We start from the raw sequence: 11,193 nt of genomic DNA on the forward strand, positions 1-11,193 counted from the left end.
GCATTAGCGATCATAGTGACAAATCCGCCAATCCTAATGGGTGAAACTTCGTCTTGCGTGATGCGCTCGAAGTTTGTTAGCATGAATGCGATGGCATTGACCGGGCGATTCTGAGATGTACAAAACATGATGAACAACTCTTCTCTAGTAACTTCAGTGACATTATCTGGTTTGCCAAAAATATAGTGAGCAAGGATCTTGTGAAAGTAGCGGAAAGCAGGATTGTGGATGTTCTCAGATTGAAATTCATTCTCTTCAGGGTTGTCGTTTCCAGTGATCTTGCCCCAGTATTTTTCCAACTCCCAGTATGGAAGATTTTCTTCAGCTACTTGGGCGTATGCATCAGGTCCATGAGGTAGTTCTAACATTTCAGCAAAATCTCGGATGCAGAAATTAAACTCCATACCAAAGAGTCTAAAGAGAATAACTCCTTTTTTCAGTCCTTGTCCACAGTTTGGAAGATAGGTCAGGGAGCTCAAGAATTCCAGAGTGAGCTTCCGATAAGTGCTAAACTTGCGGAACAAGTGAGAACCAGTCCAACCGATTTGGTTAAGCAGGTGTAGGATGCTTTCTTCGATACCGAGCTTCACCATAGTCGGCTGGTGAGGATAGCAAGTCAACTCCATGTGTCTTCCAGCCAGCTTGTTAAATCTTGCTTCTTGTCCTCTACCACGGAACACAACTTCCATATTATCAGCTTCTTGCATCGTAGTTAGTAGTTAAATGAAAAACCTAGAAGTTGAAAATATTAAGATTAAGTTAGAACTAGGCTAGTGTTCATTTTAAAAAAAATTAAATTAAATAAAACAAGTTATAATAATAATTATAATTATAAAAAGGAAGTATTTTCTCGAATGAAGAAGGCGGCTATAATTATAATAGTTATTATAAGATGTATGAAAAATAGTAAGAAAATTAAAATCTAGAATAATTAAAAATAGAATAGTTAAATGAAAATTAAAGATTAAAAATTTTTAAAAAAAATAGAATAAAATAAAAAAAATAAAAAGAATAAATAAATGTGGGTTGTCTCCCACCAAGCGCTTTGTTTAATGTCGTAAGCTCGACGATTTTAAAATAGAAAACTATTTTTTCGAAAGAGCGGGCAGTTCGTCAAGTTTAAAAACTTCGATGTTTTCATCGTATTCGAGATGATGGTAATACTTAAGACGTTGCCCATTTACGACAAAAGGTTTGACGGTTTCTCCTTTGATTTCTATCGCTCCACTCGGAAATATGTTAGTTATTTCGAAAGGGCCAGACCATCTAGATCGTAACTTACCAGGAAATAATTTTAGTCTAGAATTAAATAAGAGCACTTTATCGCCTATGCTAAAATTTTTCCTAGATATACGCTTGTCGTGCCATTTTTTCGTTCGCTCTTTATAGATTTTGGCGTTTTCGTAAGCGTCTTGTCTAAGTTCTTCTAATTCGTTTATGTCTAGAAGTCGTTTCTCACCAGCGGCAGTGTAGTTTAGGTTTAAGTTCTTAATGGCCCAATAGGCTTTATGTTCTAACTCTACTGGTAGGTGGCATGATTTTCCATAAACGAGTTTGAATGGGGTAGTTCCTATTGGAGTTTTGAAAGCTGTTCTATAAGCCCATAAAGCTTCATTTAGCTTGGTTGACCAATCTTTCCTAGATATAGCAACAGTTTTCTCCAATATTTGTTTTATTTCGCGGTTAGATACTTCTACTTGACCGCTTGTTTGTGGATGGTATGGTGTGGCTATTCGATGATTTACTCCATATTTTCGAAGGAGTTTCTCAAGTATTCTTGAAATGAAATGGGAACCACCATCGCTAATTACCAATCTTGGCACACCGAACCTAGGAAAGATGACGTTTTTGAAAAGTTTAATAACTACTCGTGTATCGTTTGTAGGAGAAGCAATAGCTTCTATCCATTTTGAAACGTAATCGACGGCTACGAGTATATATTGATTTCCAAACGATGACGGAAACGGTCCCATGAAGTCTATTCCCCAGACGTCAAATATTTCTACTTCCAGAATGCCTTTTTGAGGCATTTCATCGCGTCTTGAAATGTTTCCAGTTCGTTGGCATCTATCACAGCTTAGTACAGCAAAACGGACGTCTTTCCACAGGTTGGGCCAGAAAAGTCCAGATTGAAGGATTTTGGCGCAGGTTCTAGATGTGCTATGGTGTCCTCCACACGGTGCAGAATGACAATGTGTTATTATGCTTCTTATCTCTTCCTCGGGTACACAACGTCTAAAGATTCCATCGGGGCCTCTTTTGAAAAGGAGTGGGTCGTCCCAATAGTAATGTTTTAGGTCATGGAAGAATTTCTTCTTCTGTTGGTAGCTTAGATCAGGAGGAAGCACACCAGCAGCTAGGTAATTTACGAAATCTGCATACCAAGGTGCGTCAGATCGGGCTAAAGCTATTTCAGCTAATTTCTCGGTTTCAGAGTTTGGACGGTATGGTTCGAATTCATTTGCTTCTAATTGGGCGATGAGTCTTTCATAAGGGAAATCATCGTCAATTGGTACTTGTTCGGGTTTCAGATTTTCCAATCGAGAAAGGTGATCTGCTACGACATTTTCAGTGCCTTTCTTATCTTTAATTTCCAGGTCGAATTCTTGTAGTAACAAGATCCATCTCAAAAGTCTTGGTTTAGCGTCCTTTTTGGTTAGGAGGTACCTAATGGCGGCGTGGTCAGTGTATATGATTATTTTGGCTCCTACCAGGTAAGAACGGAATTTGTCTAATGCGAATACGACAGCTAATAATTCTTTTTCTGTCGTGGCATAATTCATCTGAGCTTCGTCTAGGGTTCTACTCGCATAATATATGACATGTAGTTTCTTATCCTTTCTTTGTCCTAGAACGGCTCCTACAGCATAATCACTTGCGTCACACATTATTTCGAAAGGCTCATTCCAGTCGGGAGGTTGCATAATTGGCGCAGAGATCAATGCTTGTTTAAGCGTTTGAAATGCTTCAGTGCATTTATCGGTGAAAATAAATTCGGCGTCTTTCATGAGTAGTTCAGTTAAGGGCTTGGTTATTTTAGAGAAATCCTTAATGAAGCGTCGGTAAAAACCAGCATGTCCCAGAAAACTTCTTATTTCTCTAACGGTTTTGGGAGGTTGAAGGTTTTCGATAATTTCGATTTTTGCTTTATCAACTTCGATTCCTCTATCGGATACGATGTGTCCAAGTACAATTCCTTGTCGAACCATGAAATGGCATTTTTCCCAATTAAGGACTAGGTTTACGCTTACGCATCGTCTAAGCACCATTTCAAGGTTTTCTAAACATGTTTCAAAACTTCCTCCACAGACAGAGAAGTCGTCCATAAAGACCTCCGTTATTCCATCTAGGAAGTCGGCAAATATTGCCATCATGCATCTTTGGAAGGTCGCGGGTGCATTGCAGAGTCCAAAAGGCATTCGTCTATAAGCGAATGTACCATAAGGACAGGTGAATGTGGTCTTCTCTTGGTCGTCAGGGTGGATAGGAATTTGGAAAAATCCGGAGTATCCATCCAGATAACAAAAATGTGAGTGTTTAGCTAGGCGTTCGAGCATTTGATCTATGAAAGGTAAAGGGAAATGGTCTTTTCGGGTAGCTTTATTTAGCTTCCTATAGTCAATGCACATCCTCCATCCAGTTTGGGTACGTTGTGCTACAGATTCTCCTTTTGCGTTAGTGATTACAGTGACTCCTCCTTTCTTTGGTACGACGTGAACAGGGCTAACCCATTTACTATCGGATATAGGATATATTATTCCAGCTTCTAGCAGTTTTTGGATTTCCTTTTTAACCACATCGCTCATAATAGGATTTATTCGCCTTTGATGTTCCCTAGAGGTTTTACTATCGTCTTCGAGCATAATGCGGTGCATACATAGAGAAGGGCTTATACCTTTCAGATCTGATATGTTGTATCCTAAAGCGGTAGGGTATTTTCTTAGGACATTAAGTAATTTTTCAGTCTCGGTTCGTCCTAAGTTGGCGTTCACTATAACTGGTCGGCTTAGTTCTTCGTCTAGAAATTCGTATCTAAGATCGGTAGGAAGTGTCTTCAGCTCTATAGCAGGTTTCTTAGGTCCAGGTATAGGATCAGGGGTTAAAGCTAAGCATTCACTCAGGTGGTTATCTTGATATTCCTCACGCCAGTTGTCATCTTCAAAAATTGGCGGCATAGGAATTCTTAGGATTTCGGTTTCCTTATTTGGTTCGGATTTTATTTCCTTGACACACTCGTCGATTATGTCAGCAGAACAGCATGTGTCAATTATAGAAGGTGCTTTTAGGAATTGGGAAAGGATAAATTCTATTTTCTCTTCTCCTACTTAGAAAGTAAGCTTTCCTCGCTTTACATCTATAATTGCACCAGCGGTCGCTAAAAATGGTCTTCCTAAAATGATCGGGATGTTAGAATCTTCTTGGATATCCATAATGATGAAGTCAGTTGGGATGTAGAATTGACCTACACGAACAGGGATATTTTCTAACATTCCTACAGGATATTTAACTGAACGGTCTGCTAGTTGAAGAGACATTCTTGTTGCTTTAAGCTCACCTAGATTGAGTTTCTTACAGGTTGAAAGAGGCATCAAACTAACACTAGCTCCTAAATCGCACAAGGCTTTCTCTATGATGGTTTTTCCAATTACGCAGGGTATAGAGAAACTACCAGGGTCTTTCAGTTTTGGAGGCATGTTGTTTTGGATGATAGCGCTACATTCAGCGGTAAGCGTTATAGTTTCGTTATCCTCGAGTTTCTTTTTGTTTGATAAGATTTCTTTTAAGAACTTAGCGTACGAAGGCATCTCAGTTATGGCTTCTGTGAATGGTATGGTTATGTTTAATTGCTTTAGAAGTTCTACAAATCTTTTAAATTGCGCTTCGGTTTTTGATTTGGCTAATCTTTGAGGGTAAGGAATTGGTGGCTTATAAGGTGGTGGTGGAACATAAGGTTTCTCTTTTTCGGGTTCCACTTCGTTATTGTTCTCATCAGTCTTAGCAGTTTGTTCGTCGGTTGTTTTCTTTTGGGTTTCCTTTGGCTCTTGTTGTGACATGGGTACGTTTTGGGTTCTAGGATCTATGGGTCCATCGTAATTAGTTCCACTTCGTAGTGTTATCGCGTTCGCATGTCCTTTAGGATTAGGTTGTGGTTGAGCAGGAAACGTGCCAGCAGGGGCAGCAGTAGGTGCTTGTTGTTGAGCTACTTGTGAGATTTGAGTTTCTAACATTTTGTTATGCGTAGCTAAAGCATCTACTTTGTTCGATAGTTGTTTTAGTTGCTCGCTATTGTGGATGTTTTGGTTCAGGAAGTCTTTATTGGTTTGTTGTTGGGAAGCTATAAAGTTCTCCATCATGATTTCTAGGTTTGACTTCCTAGGGGTGTTTTGAGCAGCTACAGGCGCTTTTTGGTAGCCAGGTGGTACAGCAGGTGCTTGTCCAGGCGCGTACAACGCATTGCTGTTCTTATAAGAAAAGTTCGGGTGGTTTTTCCATCCAGGGTTGTACGTGTTAGAATAAGGATTTCCTTGAGCGTAATTTACTTGATCAGATGGGACTCCAGTCAAGAGTTGGCATTCAGCAACTACATGCCCAGTCAATCCACAAATCTCGCAGTTAGGTGCTACAGCGGCAGCGGTGGCTGAAGGAGTGATGGTCAAATTCTCGATCTTTTGAGTTAAAGCGTCTACTTTAGCGTTAACGCGGTCTATACCACTAATTTCGTACATTCCTCCTTTGGTTTGGGCTTTCTCTAGAGCGGCGCGTTCTCCTCCCCATTGGTAATGGTTTTGTGCCATGTTCTCTATGAGTTTGTATGCTTCATCATGGGGTTTGTCCATTAATGCTCCGCCAGCAGCGGCATCTATAGTCATTTTAGTGTTATATAAGAGACCACCATAAAAGGTATGGATGATCAGCCATGGTTCGAGTCCATGATGAGGGCATATTCTAAGCATGTCCTTGTAACGTTCCCAAGCTTCGAAGAGCGATTCGTTATCTTTCTGGGTAAATCCGTTGATTTGACCTCTAAGCATAGCAGTTTTGCTAGGCGGAAAGTATCTTGCTAAGAATACTCTCTTCAATTCGTCCCACGTAGTTATGGAATTGGAAGGCAGGGATTGAAGCCACGCTCTCGCTCTATCTCTCAAGGAGAAAGGGAAAAGGCGTAATCGAATAGCTTCGGAACTAACGTTGTTGGCTTTGATAGTGTCGGCGTATTGCACGAACACAGATAAATGGAGATTGGGGTCGTCTACAGGGCTTCCAGAGAATTGATTCTGTTGAACAGCTTGGACCAGTGAAGGTTTCAGTTCGAAATTGTTCGCTTCAATCGCAGGTGGTGCGATACTCGAATGCGGTTCAGCGCGTGAAGGAGCGGCATAGTCTCTAAGAGGACGAATAGCAGCCATCTCTAACTTCGGGGTGATTTGATTGATTTGATCAGTAAAAATCAATTCCTGATTTATCGGAATTTCTGCTACTTCGGGAAGGTTGCGAGCTCGACGTTTAACGTTAATGAAACGTTCGATCTCGTTAATTCGTTGTATTAAGTCTCCTCCTTGTGAACGAGTATTTGGCATACAATCGTTCAAAAAGAAAGGGAAGAATTATCCTAGTCTCTACGGTGTAACAGTGAGTTACGATATCGACTTAAATAGTCCCCGGCAACGGCGCCAAAAACTTGATCGCGACTTTACGTGTCTATAAATCTGATAACTGCAAGTGCACAGTCGTTGTTAGAACAAGATTTGTTCTGATCAATTATCTTAGTTTTGATGATAACAATAATATGAATTTTGCTTAAGATTATATGGTACTCTAATCCAATGCAATTTCCTTTTCAGGAAATATATAAAGAGTACGCATAATTCAGCGCTCAGAAGCTTTGTCTCAAAGGGTTCAGCATGCAACATCAGAACATGGTCTGGCAAGACATCAGAAGATGGTCGAAGCAGAATCAGAACATGGGTCTATGGAAGCATCAGAAGAACAAGAGAACAGAAGCACTGAAGTTCTGATGGTATCACGCTCAGAAGCACTTCAAGGTCAGAAGATCAGAAGATGCTATGCACCAAGCTGTTTGACTCTGATGATATTCAAACGTTGTATTCACAAACATCAGATCAGAAGAAAGTACAAGTGGCAAGCTACGCTGACTGACAAAAGGAACGTTAAAAGCTACTAAAGGCTACGTCAGTAGACACAGCGTGAACAAGGCTCGAGGTAGTTGACAAAAGCGTATAACATTAAATGCGATGCTGTACGGAACACGCAAAGCATTAAATGCATTCAACGGTCATCTTCTCCAACGCCTATAAATATGAAGTTCTGATGAGAAGCAAGGTTAACGATTCTGCACCAAAACAACTCATATCAAACTTGCTGAAACGCTGTTCAAATCTAAACTCAGAATCTTCATCTTCATCAAAGCTCACTACATTGCTTTTGTAATATATTAGTGAGATTAAGCTTAAACGATTAAGAGAAATATCACAGTTTGTGATTATAGCTTTTAAGAAGCATTTGTAATACTCTTAGAATTGATTACATTAAGTTGTAAGGAACTAGAGTGATCGTGTGGATCAGAATACTCTAGGAAGTCTTAGGAGTGAACTAAGCAGATTGTAACTAGAGTGATCGTGTGGATCAGTAGACTCTAGAAAAGTCTTAGAGGGTATCTAAGCAGTGTTCCTGGAGTGATCAGTGTGTGATCAGAAGACTCTGGAAGACTTAGTTGCTGACTAAGTGGAAAACCATTGTAATCCGTGCGATTAGTGGATTAAATCCTCAGTTGAGGTAAATCATCTCTGCGGGGGTGGACTGGAGTAGTTTAGTTAACAACGAACCAGGATAAAAATAACTGTGCAATTTATTTTTATCTGTCAACTTTTTAAAGCTACACTTATTCAAACCCCCCCTTTCTAAGTGTTTTTCTATCCTTCAGTCGTGTCGTGTAGTTTTAAAAGATATCGAATCCACAGGGACTATGAATCGATCTACCGTTATCTAAGGTTACTATGTAAAGCTAGGAGTACTAAAATTTCGATTGTTCCTAAGGGAAAGTGATTGTGAGAAAATAAAGAATAATAATAAAAGACAGGTATCAGTATGTATTTCGTTTAACTAAAGGTAATCCGAAGGTTCATTGGCTTTTGCATAATTAAATTAAAAATCTTTACTAATTCCAATTGATTAAAAATCCTCGTCTCAAACTTTCGCTCTGTTGATTCAGACTACTATCCTAATCCTAATGTACGCTTTCGCCATCCCATTAGATTTTAGAAGAGCTTTTTGGAAACAATGTAATTAATAAAATGCCTATTTTACGAGGTTGTTATTTATTTAAATCTCCTAATCTCAAACTTTCGCTCTGTTGACTCGGAGCAAGCTAATACCCCTAACGTACGCTTTCGCCATCCCGCTCGAGTGTAAAAACAATTTTTGAAAATAAATAAGTTCCAATTAGTTTTAATACGCTTTCGCCATCCTTAAAACTAATGTCCTATGTCTACTATCCAGTTAAAGATCTCAAACTTTCGCTCTATTGATTTTAACCTTTGACCGTCCTAATCCCTCAAACTTTCGCTCTATTGGTTTTAAGACTTACTAATTAAACTAGACATATAAACCAAAAATAAGTGATAATTAATAAAACATAATTTAAGCCAATTTATTTCGGATCCCTACGGTTAACTTACTTTACATACCGACACCTTTAGTATTTTAGCCAGACATATTAATACGATTAAACATACATATATCGGTTCGGTTCATAATAATAAGCATATTAAATGGCATATAATATATCATGCAAATAAATAATATAAATAAGGCGGTAAATAAAAACCTGAATTAAAATAAATCTGAATTGAATTGAATCTTGAAGTACTCGAACTTCCACCACAGGTTGGTTGGATCGTTCTTCGGAGTTTAAATGGCAGAAAATAAAAAACAAGGAAATAAAGCGATAAATCTAACGTAAGGCTAGATCTATGAAAAGTTCACAACAATTTCCAGTGTAGAAATCGTTGTGAGAAAATAGACGGTTAAATGAAAACAGAATACGGAAAAGCAGTTCGCGGTACAATTTCGGCAGCACTTCGTTGGCAGGAAATCGGACCATTTGGAAGTGGGATAGCAGGTCCTATTTATAGGAGGAGGTTTGCAGTTGGAATCCGTGAATTGAGGAACTTTCTGCAGACTGGGACTTGGAGACGTGGGTCTCCGTTTCTTCAGGAAGACTTGAGACGTGCGTCTCAAGTGGAGAAAATCTAGGGCAGTTGGAGACGGGCGTCTCCTCTTGGTGACGTGGCTGAAGAGAACGTGGAGACGTGCGTCTCCACTTGCTTGCAGGTCTGGGCCACGCGCCTTTTGATTCATGGTGGGCTGAATATCTCTTTTGGGCCTTTTGGGTCCTAATTGCACCCTTCTTTCACTTCAGCACTCCCTTTTCATCTTTTAGGCATAAATATTGGTCATTTAAGCTCAATTTTCTTTCCTTTTCGCAAATAGTCGTAATTGAAGTGTAAAACCTGAAATAAAGCAAATACACGCGTAATATCATAATAAATTAACATAATAAACGGAAAATGCTATAAATATCTATGGATTTTAGGCTAAATATACGATATAAAATCGTGTTATCATACACTCAACATCTATCTCCCCCTTTGACAACATCAAAAAGAGAGACCAAGAGAGTAGAAGAGAAGAGTAACGAGAGAAACATAGATAAAATGCTAGCATTCATAGTATAGTAGATAAAAGGTAGATGGTGATAGCATGAGAGCTAAATATGTTTAAAGGTGTATTAAAGATGAGACACATATATGAGCAAGAGAGATATATGCATGAAGTCACTATAAGCATGTTAATTGATAGCATATTATAGCGTCAATAAAATTTTTGGAAGTGAACAATAAACATGTTACCGCTTTCTCAATATGTAGGTGTTTTGTCATCATTGTGTGGAGTCCTCTTGTTAGTGTGCCATACTCCTAGATTTGATGATGAATTGTCTTGATAGAATGTTTCATAACATGATTGCTTGATTTTTGCGAAAAGCTCATCTAGCATCGATTACTTGTTGTTCTCCCGGATGCGGGACATGGTCCCAAACAATATTCTGCTTAGAATAGGTTTAAAATTTCTTTGCAATGCAACTTGCCAATTGCACATCAAGTAATGCGTCCTTTGTGTTTTTCGGGTTAACTTGTATTTGTGATGTATCTTATACATTTGTGGTGGCCAGGTCACTTGCATTTCCTTTGCTAAGAATAGTTCTTCATAGATGACATACCAAAAGTGATATGTCTTCCTTTTATGTGTCTTGATCATCAGCTATCAAGAGACCACCACCTTTCGGCGATGTCAAGACACTTTTCCTGCAAAGATTAATTTAGAGTGGAAGGTCCCCAATCTTCATTGGGTCCTAGATGGTGAGTACAGGCATTGTTGCACTTAGGCAACCATTGAAATACTCCTTTAGGAACTAAAATTCTCCTAAATTTGCATTTTTCAATGGTATGACCCTTTTTGCAACAATAATGAAAGGTAATATGATGAGAATATGTTGTTTTGCTAGTTGATACTTTTGGTACAAAAGTGTATTTGCTATATAAAGGAGTATACGATCTTTTGAACTTATTTGGATCAACGGCAAAAGTCACTTTTGGTTGTAGAGCCTTGTCTAACTTGGATTTTAGATCTCTTACTTCTTTTTGCCAAATGTGACATGTCTCACAACCAAACCATGATGTAGGATCTATTTCAACTTTATCCTTTTGAATGTCTAGCATAGATTGTTTTAAAGCTTCCATATCCTTTTCGGTTTTCTCAACTTTTGATTCAAGATATGAAAATATTTTCTTATTTGAGGCCAAAAGTTTGAAAGCTTTAATTGCATCTCTATGTAATTCTTCAAAAGCAAGTTTTAGTTGAGAATGAGATACCTTATCTACGAGTTCAGGTTTAAGATGACTTACAGCTTTCTTTTTCTTGTGTTGATGAGCCATGAAACATAGGTTTGCTGATTCTTCTTCATCGCTTGATGAGCTTTCACTAGATGAATCACTTTCCCATGCTATGTAGGCTCTTTTAGATTTGTTATGACCTTTGCTTTGGTTCTTCTCTTTTTCCTTCTTAAGGTATGGACAATCCGGTTTGTAGTGACCGGCTTTCCCACAATTGAAGCAA

General features: G+C 38.7%; 1 non-coding gene across 1 annotated transcript; it reads left to right on the forward strand.

The window, feature by feature from the left end:
* Positions 1–5,925: 5,925 nt before the first annotated feature.
* LOC131654321 (small nucleolar RNA R71) lies at positions 5,926–6,032 on the forward strand. The gene has a single exon (XR_009299362.1). It is a non-coding gene; the product is annotated as a small nucleolar RNA R71 (small nucleolar RNA).
* The last annotated feature ends 5,161 nt before the right edge of the window (positions 6,033–11,193 follow it).

Source organism: Vicia villosa, linkage group LG2, assembly GCF_029867415.1.
Source record: "Vicia villosa cultivar HV-30 ecotype Madison, WI linkage group LG2, Vvil1.0, whole genome shotgun sequence".
Lineage (NCBI taxonomy): Eukaryota > Viridiplantae > Streptophyta > Magnoliopsida > Fabales > Fabaceae > Vicia > Vicia villosa.